This window comes from Syngnathus typhle, linkage group LG11, assembly GCF_033458585.1.
Source record: "Syngnathus typhle isolate RoL2023-S1 ecotype Sweden linkage group LG11, RoL_Styp_1.0, whole genome shotgun sequence".
Classification (NCBI taxonomy): domain Eukaryota; kingdom Metazoa; phylum Chordata; class Actinopteri; order Syngnathiformes; family Syngnathidae; genus Syngnathus; species Syngnathus typhle.
Genome location: NC_083748.1, coordinates 10,117,943 through 10,131,441, shown reverse-complemented (window position 1 = coordinate 10,131,441; position 13,499 = coordinate 10,117,943). Strand labels below are relative to the sequence as shown.

The 13,499-nt window shown below is 42.1% G+C and overlaps 1 protein-coding gene across 1 annotated transcript in view; it reads left to right on the top strand.

The window, feature by feature from the left end:
• Positions 1-13,499, top strand: part of LOC133162640 (chemokine-like protein TAFA-1) — a 108,193-nt gene that overhangs the window by 70,349 nt on the left and 24,345 nt on the right. Inside the window, exons 6-9 of the mRNA XM_061291978.1 lie at positions 1,598-1,676; positions 12,152-12,210; positions 12,365-12,425; positions 12,583-12,684. The gene's annotated coding sequence lies outside the window, so the exon portion shown is untranslated. The remainder of the gene's footprint in view (positions 1-1,597; positions 1,677-12,151; positions 12,211-12,364; positions 12,426-12,582; positions 12,685-13,499) is intronic.

Below are 13,499 nucleotides of genomic sequence, written 5' to 3'. Positions count from 1 at the left end.
CGAATAGATAAGAGTACCGTGTTTTCCGGACTATAAGGCGCACCGGACCATTCATGCATCATGTCTGATTTTAAATCCAAATCAAATCATTCTCCATTTTATCTTTTTTATTTCAACTTCAGACCCAACAAATTACTTTATAATCACAAAATAATGATCCATAGTCTTTTTGATTCGTGAATCGTAGTCTTCAGCGGGCCACTTATGATTGATTTCATGACACAATGCTACGGGCCAGTTTAATTTTAGGAATTTGGTCCATATATAAGGCGCACCGGACTATAAGGCGCACTTTTGAGAAAATGTTAGTTTTTTAGGTGCGCCTTATAGTCGGGAAAATACGGTAGATGGTTCTCCTCCATCCGCAGTTAAGTGCAATCTGCAGAGAGAGGCATCCATCAAGGCCCGATGACCTCCCGCCGAGTGTCCTCATCGGATGGGCTAATCAACCACTGACAGCAAGGGTAACCCTTTATCGCATGTAAATCCCAAACAATGTTGTCAACTTCCAAGGGCATCTCAAGTGAACGTTGTCCCATGCGGATATTAAACGCTCTGTTTGCTTCAAGTGCTTTTACCGCCTCTCCTACCTTTTGACTGCACTTCCTGTCTGAACATGATTATCTTGCTACAATATAAGAGGTCCACGTAACTGTCATTTAGACAAGCGTATTATTGGCAATGTTGTGTTCCGTAATTATAGTCATTATGGTCAGAAGTCATTGTGAGCGGCGCCTTTGCAAAGAACTTTTAAAGGACCCGGCCAACAGAAATCATCTCTTCAAATGACTGCTAATGTTCTTTCAATTGTGGCACAGTTGTATTATTACTGGAAACCTTCTTGACATGTAAATTAATAACAGCCGAGAACCAGTCCAGGGTTTATGCCACCTCTCGTTCCAAATCAGCTTGAATGGACTCCTGAGCCGTAATGACGATAAGTGGTATAGAAAATGGATGGGAATAGATGGGTCTTGTGTGGAAGTTGATTGCCCGCTGTGTTGTGCTTGATTAGTCCCACTCCTCCATTTCAACTTTCTTTGAGACTTATTCCAGGCAAATCTGAAAAAAGAAAGAATCGCAATCTGGCTCGTGTGCAAGCTATAAGTCTCCTGCCCAGCAAACATCAATACCGTAAACTTTAAAACAAATGATTTTTTCAAGTCGGTGCTTGGTTAAAAAAAAGTACTGAAATAGCTGCGCTTCAGTACCCGACAATATTTTAGCTCATTATTTTGTAAGCCAAATGCAAATGTGGGAAACCGGGAGCCTTCAATTACAGCCAAATGATTACTTGACACTTGACAAAAAATAAGGAGCTGAGAGTAAGATTAGAAAACAGAGGACATCAAACTATTTGTGTTTGAGGCTACTTGTTTTATCAGTTGAGAAAACACACACGCCGCTGTTTACAAAGTCATTAATCGGAAGTTTTTAAAAGGTGTTTTAAGTCAAGTGACTCTCATAATGGATAACTACCAAGGAATGCAAATCCACTTTGTGCTCATAGACCAAACAGGATGATTGTCGTTTGTATCACCTCTGTCTGTTTCTAAATGTTGCCATGCCCTTGAAACAGTATCGGCATCCCTCAAAGGTTTCTCAGGCGGTGAAGCTGCTCCAAGACGGCAAATCCATCGGTTCGCTGTGTCTCCAAGCACGGGGTCAAGAACCAGGTACACTAAGAGAGCCTCGGGCCCAATCTCAGAGCAGACCAAAACCAAATACGGGCCTTTATAGACGTATTAATTAAATCTAGGCATCTGTTCTCGATACAATGCAATGATTTGTATATCTGCCCCATGGTCAGATCCTTTTCAAATGCCAAGCCTGATCTCATAAATCATACAGTACACTCAGCAAGGTTTCATCTAGATCACAAATCCTATTAAAATCATATTGAAATACCAGTTGATAAAAACCTCAGCGCTTAACAATTCAATCTAATTCTAATACATTGCCTTTATTGATCTCAATGACAGGCCCTACTTCTCCTTCTTTTCTGTGAATAGTTTCAAATGTTGAATAGGAGTATGGAAGAAATGGAGGTCGACTCCACTGTGGAGTCAAGAACATTCTATATGTTGTTAAATTCTCACATGAAATAATCGACAAGAGCAGGCTGGCCTCCAGGCAGCTTTTTGTGCCAGTCCAAACCAGCCCACACAAAAAGTACGCTGAACTTATTGTCAAGTCGAAAGTTTTGACAATGTGCAGAGGGAGATGACCTTGGCCTACGCACATAACTGCGAGTTAGTTTCCATATAATTAGATGTTTGCCAATTAGAAAAGTAGGTAGAGTGGTACTGTGTAGTAAGTGTCGAGTGGAGGGCAACTTCCCAGAATTTGATTCATAAACATACTGGTTGGACTCGGGAAAAAAGTCATATCGATTTAATGCTGGATCCAAACAGGTGAAAAAATTCAAACCAAACCTGACACTCACAGGTGTTCTGGTCTGAATCTGCTTTAGGCTTCCAAAGTGATATTTTATGTGGATTACCATAATCTGATACTCAGGTGCTTTTATACAATTAATTTGGAATCACAAAAGATTATGGAGCAGCGACAAGCACGGAAACACGCAGAAGGGCAGATAAACTCCTTTATCTCAGTAGGCGGTGCAGCCACCCCTACTGCGAGAATGTAATGTCAACATGAGCGCCGAGCAGAAAGCAATTTAGATGTTATTCCCACGACAGCGCTCGGGTATAACTGTCCAGAGGGCGGCTGTTTGGTATTACCGTCCTCACCTTGTTTTTCCCTAAAGCTGTTATCTCAAATAGAATGGCGCCTTTCTCAAGATGCTGGCCATTGATCCACATTGGCTGGCGGTGAAAGACTTCTTCTGCCTGAGCCGTCAACACTTTGTGTTTATTTGTCATGACACACGAGAGTAGCACTCGACAGGTAGATGTCACCAAGGGTCCAAGACTTAGTTATGATACATTGCTGAGATATTGTTCTAGGCACTTTAAATTCATAAAGTCATTAAGACATTTGGCAGCCGTTCAAATATACCAAAAGCGGTACCGCGTTCGATTTTGGATCTGAATGGAGGTGTACATGCATTGATATTTTAACTAGTGCTGTTATTCAAATATTTTTTTCCTTTCAGTGCTCCAATACAAAGTCCATGTTTTTTTTTTTTAGAAGTCAAACATCTTGTTGAAAATGGAGACAGTGACCAACATCCAAGTCACTAATATGTGCTACAGTAAAAAGTTTTTGGAGAGGTCTAACTCATCCAATACTGTAACAAATTGTTTAGAATGTCAATTTTTGTATAACCTAAAATACAATACAGTAGATCTTTATCTGTTGCTTTTGCAACATTGTAACAAAATGCCTCGTACAAAAACCCCAGGTTTGTTGGCTTGAAAAAGGTCACGCGTATTAGTTTCTTTTTCAGACCTTTGCCAGTTGGAAGTCGTTTTTTTCCCCCCTTCAGTGATTTCACGCATTTCTACTCCAAGTATTGTCTTTTCACGCTTATTAAATAATTCCCCCATACAGTATAGCAAGCCCATAATGTGTAACAATTTCGCACCCCATTGACTTCACTAAAGGTCAGGGTGTATCTTTCCACTCTGACTTAATATCGAACTGCTTATGGTATGAATACAAATATCCCTGAGGGGGCAAGCATTCCATTATGGAATGCACCCACATTGAGCAACTGTTTGAATAACGCTATGCAGTACACATGAAAGCCTTCTTTGTGTTGGGTATTAAGTGAATTTGAAAGAAATGTATTGGAGCGGTTCTCCAGGTGAGCGATTGTGATGCTTTTATACAACAAGCTGCAGGCTCATGCAGGGGACAGGTCCCACGCCACTGCTCTCATTTCACATATCACTGCTAGCGCATTTTTTTTCCCAAGCTCTCAAAGCAAAACTATTTAAACCCGCTCACCATGTGAAAACCTTGGTAAATGAATGTTTCGACTGTCATCGATTAAACTGCACAGCTGCTTCTATGATTCATAAGAAGGGTGTGCGTACCCCCAAAGTAAAAAAAAAAAAAAAACCTTATTTTAATTTGAGCACGTGCAGAAACTTCTGACTTTATCGGTGTGGTTCCAAGAGTGAATATCCCCGTTGTAGCATCTTCAAGCATCACCTTGAGCTACATCTAAAATCCAATCAGGTTCCAAGCTTACTTGAAAGCCCACCTCTGGCTTTTATTGCATTAATCACACTTGATGATCCTAAATGAAATCTATTTAAACACCCCCAGTTGCACAAATAATTTGTGTAGCCAAGTTGAAAGAGTTAGGAGTCAAAGGCTGCATAATTAGACGGGACCATTCTGAAACCTCATGCAAGATGTAATTAAGGAAATTAATAAGGTGTCAGCCCCTTTTCACAGGGCGCCCCGACTGATGATTAATCACAGCCTGGGCTAATTTGATTTGTGGCAAGGAAAGGGATGACTTGCCAAGTCAGTTAGGAGAACCCAACTCGACAGCATATGACATTAATAAAACATGAAGAGTGGTGGTCCTGAGGAACAAAACATCCACCCGGTATCCATAGCGAGCGATCTGATGAAGGAAATCTCTGGGTAGCTTGCAAGACTTAGGAAAGCGGAGCACCATTTTGATACGGATATGCCCCCAACCTGCACAGAGGTTTCTTTTTTTTTTTCCCTTCAACCATCCGGTGTGACTCACCTGTGTGCATTATTCTGATTTGGTGACTCAACAAATGGAGGAGAGTGGGATGCAGCTTTTATGCTCAGCTATCAAGCAGCACTTCTATAAGTGGTGCAAAAGTGACCTTGGACACCATACAGGGTTCCTGGATGAGCATTCTTAGGTGTGGCAGCAGAAGAAGATGCATTGTTTGTCTTTCTCCAACTGTCGGAGCATTCACGGCAGAGGATATTTGCTCATATTTCTTTAATAACAGGATGTAGTCATTTTTACAGTTAATCTGTTCTGTGGCCTAAAGTCAATTTTCTTTCCTAGCACCTTCTCAGGCTACTATTAGCGGACTAACTTCTGCCCTGCGAGGCCTTGAGTCAGACACCCTTGTCATGTAACATCTAAAGACAGTCAAAGGTCAGATGGTGCGGAAACAGAAGGGCCACAGATGGCGCTGCAGCAACGTGCCCAGCTTCGTCCGGAGCGCTGTCACAATAGACATGGAAGTAGCATGACCCCTTGGGGGGGGCCGGATCAACTTCTGGACGTCCACAGAGAAAACGATTCTTAACATGCAATTCACACAGTCCTACACACACGTCACAAGGAGACAACCACTTCACTCAAAAGTTATGACTGCAACTACGGTTGTGTCAACCCTCAATAACCGCCAGAGTAGTTTGTCACAGGAAATGTACTAAGCATGTTTGTGAATTTGGTAGATCAAGCTATGTCTCCATAAGCAGTTCAGCGCATTCTGACAATTTGGTGACCAAAATTGGACTGGATTTTAGACCAGATAAAAACAGGTCTAAGTTATGGTGTATTGTGATTTTTCACGGAGTTGCGGGAAGATAAATTCAGATCTCCGTGGGTGTGTTAGGTAGATTTCATAAGGATGATATATCAGCTCAAGAAAGAATTTAATTGCCCCCCCCCCCCTCCACCACCATGGTCACTGCCTCAACGCCATGATGCTGCTTGTTCTAGATCTCGATATAAATACATAAAAATATGTAGTTGAGCACGGACCTGGATGAATCCCCCTCATCAGTGTTTTTACATGCTCCTGATAATATGGTCGGTCTCCTGGGTGATCTCTTTAATACCATGGCCAGTGCTTTTAAAAGTAGCTGCCTAGCTAATGATCATGCTTCCTAACAGGACAAGTTGTTATCCGGTGCAATTGACTTGGACTTATTGGATGATGTTTCCATAGCAGCCTCGAGGCTCCTCCATAAGAATGGATTGAAAAGATTCATCTGTGGCATTCCTTTAATTGCGGTCCAAACTGCAGTGGCAAAATACCAAAAGAGCGAAGCTAGTTGCAAAAGCAGACCATCAATCTTCTCTTTCGAGTAATAGGATTTTTTTTTCTCTCAAATAAAGCGTGTCTGTTATTAACTTTTGCATCCTAAAATGTAAAAGTTGACATCCACCCAAAGGAAAACACAATGCAGCAAAGAGGCGCAACAGCTGCGAAGGCATCTGTTGCAGACAAATCATTTCGACGGGTCCTTACGAATTCTTCAGTGATGCTTTCAGAGTGATTACTGAGCTGTAAAACCATTGGTCAGACTTTAAATGAATGAGATATCATTCTCGCTGACAAAATGACATGGAGCTCAGCCAGGAATGGCTTTTGGAACTTTTGTCCGGGCCGCATCCGTCAACTGCATTCATCATTAGCGGAGGGCTTTGGCTGTAAACAGGCCACATCATTACCAAGTCTAATTGGGTCCAAGGTCTCACTTCAGACAGACGCTTCAGCACATACACAAGGGCATACTTACAAACAAGAACACACTGTTTTTCTGTCCCGCCGCTAATGGGGTTGCAATGAGATTGCATTCACCACCTTACATAATCATTTATTTACTGCGGTTTATGCTTCGTGTTTTGTGTTTGCAACGTTTGGAAAATGGTTTAATTGTGGGGAAGCTTAAAGATCAACATTGATCATGTAAAAATCACCAGCTTGTTTTACCACTTATGGTCAGTGTGGTACAAGTACCACAGGCCTCCCTCTAGTGGTATGTCAAAGTATTGCTGAATTAATCAAATATTTCGAGCAGGAAAGAGTCAAACACGCCACAATGATGCTTGTAGCTATGCATACAGCTTGTGTGTATTTTTCTTTACTTCAGTACAGTTAATTTTTACTTATTTGTTGAAAAAAAAAGTGTTTACGAGGCAACAAAAGATTGGAAATGCTCACAAAACATCGCTTTGGCACACTCCACAGTTCAATAGCTTAATTGGAAGCGGGTGAGATTCACAAGTGGTTATAAAAGCAGCAACTCGGAAGGGTGCAGTTGCTCATATTGCTTGGTCTCTGCAGTAAGCGATGATTTAAACGGCAAAGGCATGAAGAGTAAGAATAACACTGGGTGCAAGGTTTTTATTGCAACACATTTTGTGATTTGTAAATGGATGAGGTTAAAGGTGTGTGTGTGTGTGAAAGCACTTATGTAGAGTATTGAAGTGTTTGGGTGGTCTCCATCAGAGCAATTCAGGAGCGCTTACAAGAGCATTTCGCTGTTGTATGCAAGTGGCATTCCACTTTAAATGGGAGGCCTTTCTACTTGTTCAGTTGAAAGCACACCTCTTCAAAAAAGTTCGGTCTGCCCCACGGCTGGAAAATACCTTTCCGGATGCAGTTACTTCACAGGATAAAGGCGACATCTAAACCTTGTCAAATGTGACAACGATCGGACAGCAGTCAATTTTTGGAACTCCAGCTGCGGACATGAGTGACTTTTGTAACCTGTGTTTCCGGCAGAAAGTGCAATTTGTTTCCAAGAAAGATGTGATTTTGGAGTCCTTTTAAATCCAACAGATGCATCAATAGGCTAACATGGTTGAGACGGCAGCTTGGAGTGCAGCACGCTGTCTGTTAGCGAGATTCTTGAACATCTCTGCGTGACGCTCTCACACCCCAGCGGCAGTGCTTACTCTCCTAGCAGGAAGTCCGATCTATCAGTTCAAGCAGGTGGCGTAGTGAAAACAGCCAGTGGCTGAGACGGGACTTGGCTGCATTACATCTCGGACTTCATCAGCGGGGACGGCCTGGGCAATGAGCTGCGGCACGGCTGATGAGCGGCGCCATGTCCTGATAAGTGCTGACAGCCTGTTGACAAGACTGCTGTGACAGTGAAAGTAGTGGCGAGAGACTCTTAAAGAGACTGGATGAAGGTGACATGATGGTGATGACTAATGAACCTGCAATGTGATAATGTGCTTAAAGATGATAAAGGCATCAAGTCTGAAACGCTTTATAGTCAAGTCAAGTTTATTTGTATAGCCCTAAATCACAAGCAGTCTCAAAGCGCTTCACATAGACAAACACTTGACAATTATTCTTAAAGCATTCCCTGATCTTAAGATCTCAAGAATCAAATCGAAACAATTTTTATAATTAAGGTGTCAACCGAAGACTTGGACTGCTTGGACCTCCAGCTCACCCTCCACCCAATGAAAACAAGCGCTCAGGAAAACAGCTGGATGATTTTCAATAAGCTGCTTAAATCAATGAGGAACAAGTGAAAGAAGTGCTGACTGGGGGGAATGTTTATGTAATAAATTTGGAGTAGAAAACATAATCAATATGCCCTTTTTAAGAGATGGCAAGAGTAAAAGACGTTCTGGAGCTTGATAGTGCCCCAACCTCTTCTATCTGACATATTTCTTCTTCTCGCCTCTTCTTTCTCTGTCTCATGTAATAGACAATATGTCACGCAATGGATATAATTGTAATAATGCAATTTGGTTTGGAGGCGGATTGAGAGAATAATTGGAGTCAACCTCGGCGAAGTGACAGGCTAATGATTTAGCATGGCCACTGGCTATTGTGAGAAGCGGGCGCTTTCAACGCTACTGAGCTAATTTCCTCTGATGATGGTCTTTGCGCGTTGTCCCCGAGTCGGCACAAAGGAGCGCAAGGCTGTGAGGCGGACAACCGGATGATGTAACCCACCCACCCAATGCCAAACAAACACATGTCTCTTGTCAGGGAAAGGCCACCCACTATTCTCTTACTATTAACTATTACTTCAGGCAAGGAGTCCAAAAAAAGGCCTCATGTGTTCAGAAACAGAAGCTCAGTAGGGAACCAAAGAAGGTTGCCAAGAGGAGGGAAAGCATTTGCATCGCCAGCTCCCTAACTTAATTGCAAAGAAGACGGTAAGTCTGAATTGCAATTGTTGTGAGGAGCGAGTGAGATTTTTCCTGCAAACACCGTCGTTGCATTATGCAGCCAGGTGACATGTTTGTGATGTCTCCAATTTGCATTTGAATAGAGCATGGTCGAAACTCGCGTACAATAACAAAATAACGAGGCTGCAGCCATTTTTCAGTGACCGTTGCAGATAATGGCTTCAACTTGATAGCAAATCCTCTTGATCATTTATACATTATTCTCTATTTTCATGTCAGAAAATCGATTGATATGGCCCGGTGTTTTGTTTTTGTGCCTATACGTGGACTGAAGTGACTATTTTTAGAAATGTGCACCTTGTTTATATTTCTATATTTCTTGTCGTGTTACCCTTCCTGCACACTCGGTGATAATTACCGTATCTGGGTTTGCTATGTCACACCGGTCAGAAAATGCATTTTTATATATACGTACTAAAAAGGGAGAACATTTATTTGACAAAAAAAAAGAACAGTCTTGATGTCCCTGTTCCCAAATGGTGTTAAAAAATCCCGTTAGATTTGAAACTTCCGCTTCTAACATGCAAGAAAATAAAGTCTAGCCAAGGTTACTTGTGAGCATGGAATCATCATGGCTGGACAAAGTGAGGCCCTCAAAAATATGAGGGGAAAAAAAATGGTTGGGCCCCAGCAAAGCATTCTTCCTCAAACCTCACTCGTTCCCTCTCATCCTGAATCGATGTCCCCAAATCCCCCAAAGCCGGATCCTCTTACAGCCTATTAATTATTCAAGCTGCCTCTTTTGTACAAGCATTCCTGTTTACAAGAGCTGCCTGGCCAATTGTAACTGTTAGTGAGCCTGCTGAGCCTCCATCACAACACGTTGATTACAGAGCAATTTTGCTGTATTCTCGCATCCTGCGCCTCCTCCGCACCGCTCACTTCTAGTCTGATGGTGGATCTGTCATGCTGGAGGCAACCACAGGGGCCCACGGATGATGATAGAGCCGAATAAGTGAAGCCAAGAAAGGCCCGTGGAGATCATTGTCTGGGCTGAGGTCTGACGACATTTGTGCCGCCATGCTCCGGTTTTACTGTGGCATGGAGTGTAGACCAAAAAATATATATATATATTTTTTAAATATTTTTATGTCGTCTAAGCTTAGTCATTGAAATTTTATAAGTCAAACTGCATTCAACTTCAAATCTACATTTAGTCCTACTAAGATTGTATTTTTGCTCATATGTACCGTAATTTCCGGACTATAAGCCGCTACTTTTTATACAAGCTTGGAACCCTGCGGCTTATAGTCCAGTGCGTCTTATCTGTGAATTTTTCATGTGTTGTACGATATTGTAAGGAGTTTTGTTGCAATACAGGTAATAGAAATAGGGACATTCCATTTAAAACACCTGCGCCTTATAAATAAACAAAAGAAGATTTTAGCTGGTGCGGCTTATCGTCCAGAAATGATCGTTTTTGCAGATAGATGTAAAGTACCGTATTTTTCCAACCATAAGGTCAACATTCAGAAAAATATCCGTCAAATATTCAATTTAATAGAGTCGTCAAATTAGGCTCCAACATAAATAAGCGTGCAATGCTCAACACACAGTGCTCCCGCCAGCTGCCTGCCCGCATGCACGAGAGGCACAAAGAGCGAGCGATATCGCCGCAAGCAATTTGTCATACTGTTGAGAGAATATATGTAATCTTCTGCGCCGCACCAAGATGGAGTGTGTGTATTGTAATGTAATATTATCTATGCGTCTGTGCTTTCGCCATTCGGGTTTTTTGTGTGATGTAAAAGAGGTACACACATTTGTATGAATTGCTTGCAATCTTTTCAACCTGCTCTGCCTTCCCGACACACACACACACACATTTGGGCTGTATAGTGCAGGTGCCCAACTCCAACAATGATAACCGCTTGTTAATATGCATTGGTGTATTCCGCACACAAGCGCACGTGCACTGCAGGGCTCGTCTTTATCAGCGCCGTTCACATTGGCACTGACACAGGCATTGCCAAGACTACCAGGCTACGGCCATGTTAACGTCGCCAGTTAGTATAACAAAGACTCCGGTCAATAGAGCCTCCGGTGGCTAATTGCTTGGGAGAGATGAGGGAGTTTGACGACACGGCGAGGAAGGGCTCGACAAGAGGAAAGCGCTAGGAGGAAGATGTTAATGAATCCCTTTTCACTCCACCGTCAATATCAGGCCTTCGCAGGCCTCCTGCAAAATTAATATTAACGACACTTCTGATTGTTTTGGCTCTTTTTATTCTGCTCGGTTTTATTGAATTTTAATAGGCTTTGTTGTGGCGTTGTCACATTTGTAAGCGTGAGAGCGCCAGCTAATGCGATGAATCCTCATACCTTCACCTGACGACTTTAAGCGGATTCGCATGGCCGCCGTTTCATTACGGTAGCTCACTTGAACGCCAAATGAAGGGCCTGACTGAATTATGCTCTTGAGTGAGTTCAATGATGATAAAAGCTGTGAATAGAATTAAATTTGGTTTAGATAATGAGTTTTTTCTGTGCCTTAGTGTGTTACCATTTGAGCACATGTGCCACAGTGTTTCATAGTGGCACAAATTAGCTTGGCATAAGAATACAATGGGCAAGCAGAAATTGTGATTAGATCTGCGTTGTACTTTTTTGACCATTCGAACAAAAGGTGAGGACACTGGGCCATTACATATCGCAATTGTAGGTGGGAATTCTTACAGATTCATCCTGAAGAACATTTACAAAGTCAGATGTCACTGACGTTGGACAATCTGTTCTCATTTGTCGCACGAGCGTCAGATGTGGTACGGGTCAGGGTCAAGGTCTTTGACCCTAATTCCAAAATTGTGCTGTAGGTGGGAAAAAAACATGCACACACGTGTATACATATAAATATGTATCTGACAGAGCAAAAGATTCATGGAGGAAATAAGGGTCCACCCCAACCTGTTGTTCATAATTTTATTTATCTGTTCTCCAAGATTGCCCTTCATATAATGGGATTTACAGTCAATTAATGTCATTGAGTGGTTGCAAGATGACCATTTTCATCATGAAGGAGAAGCATGGTCTTGATACAAATTGGACAAACGTGGTAATAAGCTGCTGCAGGCGTTAAGTGTCACAATCCAAGTGCTCTCTTAGGAGGCTTAGCTCATAAATAAAGACTTACTTGAAATAATCCTCCCTTGCCCTTTCTTTCAAGCGCAACCTCTGTGCGGCTTTGATTTTGTTTACATTATTGTCCCTTTGTTTTTGTTTTTACGTATCCAATCTCATTAGCATGTTTACTCTGCAGTCATTCTGACCATGCTGTGTTTGCTTCTGCAGGTTCAGGCGTCTGAATCACACCATATGCCAAAGCATGAAGATAAAAGCCACCAGTTTGAGTAAATAACATCTTTTTCACAATGTCGGCAACCACATTTCAAACAGCTATTACACTTTTACTACAATTTTATACAGTTGATCCCAAAATGAGTTTATGCCTTTTAAAAGTGGTTCCGTGTATAAGATGCAAGTTCTTCTTTCTCACAAAAACAGCAAAAAAGAAGGAAGGAATCTGTATGTCTTCTGCCGCAGTGCCTGCACAGATTTTCTAAAGGTATGTATGGTGAATATTTTCTTGACCTTCGGGTCGATTGCTAAAATCGTTCTCTGACACGATCTGCGTCTTTAAGACCTGAAGCCGAGGTTGCATCGCTATTCACTAGCCAACCGGGAGCGGTGCAAATTGTTCTCAAATATTGATTTTGCTGCAGAGAGCGTGTAGGGCGATGGGAACGAGGCGCCAGGCTCATCCGCTGAGCATCAAACCTCTGGGGGAGTGTAACAGAGAAGACGAGAGAGGAAGAGAAAATATGGTGAGGAAACAGAGTCCTCGTATAGTTTCTTAATCGTTTATCTTTTTATCTGTTGTTGTTGAGCTACAGGGCTTACTAGCACTTAAAATAAAATAAGCAAAACAGTTGTTTGCTTGGAAACAATTTGCTGAGTTGTTTATACTTATTAAGTGTGGGGATATTAAAAGAAGCAATTAGTTCTGTAAACTGAAAATACAGAAGGATAATTTTCACATAATCAAATCTTAATGTATTTTGGCGAATTTAAAATTTTATGGTTGTTGCATTGAAATTGTCAGTTCAGTCATGTTTTAATTCATTCATTTTTTCGAGTGAAGGCTTCACCGCATTTTACAACCAAGAATTTACAGAACCTTCTATTGAAGCCCATCCAAAGGATATACTCAAAGTAAAAATTAAATTGGTGCTTTTTTTGAAGAGTGCATGTCATTCTTCGAAAGTCTTTTCGTGTGGGTGACCCGAACTCTGCCTGAAGTCACTTGAGTGTAAAACAGACTCCAGAAAATCCTCCCTTTTCCCAATTGTTGCTGAGAATCCGCTGAAGAACCAAGGCCACCGTGGCAAAGCTGCAGTGCTGCAACGCAGGCCTAAAAATATTCCATGTCAGCGGTCCCGAGAGAAACCAGGCGCTATGCCGGCCCCTCAGTAATGAGAGTGCGGAGCTGCCTGCCACTAGTAGGCCAGCTTCCCTCCGAGCTCCCTCTGGCACAGAGCTGAGCAGAGGAGCGGGAAAGGCACAAACTCGACTCCTACAGATTTATCATAGCTCATAAAGCAGCATGACTGAAAGCGGAGAGTCTCATTCGGAGAGGAGC